General features: G+C 34.3%; 1 long non-coding RNA gene across 1 annotated transcript in view; it reads left to right on the top strand.

The window, feature by feature from the left end:
• Positions 1-1,359, top strand: part of LOC127933901 (uncharacterized) — a 5,688-nt gene extending 4,329 nt beyond the window's left edge. The window contains exon 3 of the long non-coding RNA XR_008147597.1: positions 458-1,359. This is a non-coding gene — a long non-coding RNA (uncharacterized LOC127933901). The remainder of the gene's footprint in view (positions 1-457) is intronic.
• Positions 1,360-1,727: the final 368 nt, after the last annotated feature.

Here is a 1,727-nt window from a genome sequence, read left to right as displayed (position 1 = left end):
AGTAAGCTAACTGCAGATGTGATTTACATCATGTATGTCATGAGCAGATGTACACTTTGATCTTAGCGGCAATAATGCGATTGGGTGCATGTAAATGCACTGATTTGTGATAATCAGCAATGTTTCCCGATCAGCAAATCAGTATATGAAAAAGATCATGTGACACTGCAGACTGGAGTAAAGTTACTGAAAAATTCAGCTTTGCCTCATAATTAATTCAATAAATATGTTTAAGTATATTCAAAAAAGAGTATGAAAACTGTTATTTCTTTCTTTCTGTTTTCTTTTTTTTTTTTTTTTTTTTTTACAATTACTTTAAAAAATTTTTTTTATCAAATTAATCTAGCCTTGGTGAGTAGAAGAGACTTCTCTTGAAAACCATAAAGAAAAGATTCCAGATTTTTGACTGGTTGTGAACATACATGAGCAACATTAACAAGATGATCCTCCCTTTCAGCTCAGAGAAGGATGTTGACAGTGCAGGTCCAGGATGAAGAAGAGGAGGAAGAACACGTTTAACAATTTTCTCATAAGCTTGCCATGTGTTACAATAAAAACAATGAACATGGCTACAATAATATGCTAAATGTTATTAAAAGATTCCAGTTTGCAAGAAGTCTGAGTGTCTGACTCTACACTAGAGGAACTCTTTTCTGAAGAAGATCAGGTGCTGGGAAGAAGCCTTGTTCTACAGCAAAACACTGCAAGCCTCCTGTCCTTCCCTCAGAAGAGCCTGTCTTCTGCTGCTGGGGTAAGAAACACCCTCTTCCTCTTCTCTATCAGCTGTCCAGCACCTAACTCTGCCTCCTCAGCACTGTCTGAAAGAGTCTTCTCCACAGTCAGTAATCACAGATCACAGATTCTTCTGAGAAAGTCAATATGCTCATTTTCTTAAAAAACTTTGTTTTTTCGGGTGGGACAAATAATACAGGAGAGATGCTAGAAATCTCTATATTGTTCATTTTTCATATCTTTACGCTTTATGAATGTTTTTCTTCTGGGAAGCTCAAAAATGATGGTTCTTTGGTAATTGTTATATTGTTTAGTTTTATCCTCTGATAGTGAGCACAGAGCCCTGATCATGACATGCAAGAAAAAGAAAGAAATCATGTCCATGATTTACTAATTCGTTCCCTCTATGTACTAAACGTGCACAATTACTTTTACATTTCATTGATTTGCTAAATCGTATGCACAATTTACTAATTCGTTCTCTTGATGTATAAATAGTGTACACGTTTTAGCAAATCGAGGGAATGAAATAGAAAATCGTGCGCATGAATTAGCCTAAATTTTTTCCTGCATGTCGTGTAATTAAAGCACATCACCATCAGACATTTATACCAGGAGCCTCATATATGACGCTCCCAGTTTTACTTTGTGCAGTATCTCGGTGCAGTATCTGCTGAATTGTTTCATATCCATTTATCATGTATTTTTTGTTGCACTAAATTATGTTGTATCAATAGGTTTACTGATAATTATTTTTAATTTTCACTAATAACGTCATTAACCATCTCCCCATCTTTAAGACAAATATTTTCTATTGTTTATATTGTGTAATCTATGAATTGATGTGTTTAGTTTTCTGTGCTCATAACTTAGTAACATTTTGCATGTTTAAAGAACAGGTGCGATGTTCAAAATGTTTTGGCTTCGTATTTGTACAAAGTAGTGCTGAATAAATATTGATTTGTGAATGAATGCAGTGTGTTTTTGTCTATTTT

The sequence above is a fragment of the Carassius gibelio genome, chromosome A18 (genome assembly GCF_023724105.1).
Source record: "Carassius gibelio isolate Cgi1373 ecotype wild population from Czech Republic chromosome A18, carGib1.2-hapl.c, whole genome shotgun sequence".
Lineage (NCBI taxonomy): Eukaryota > Metazoa > Chordata > Actinopteri > Cypriniformes > Cyprinidae > Carassius > Carassius gibelio.
Note: the sequence above shows the minus strand (reverse complement) of the source record. Positions and strands in the feature narration are given on the sequence as shown.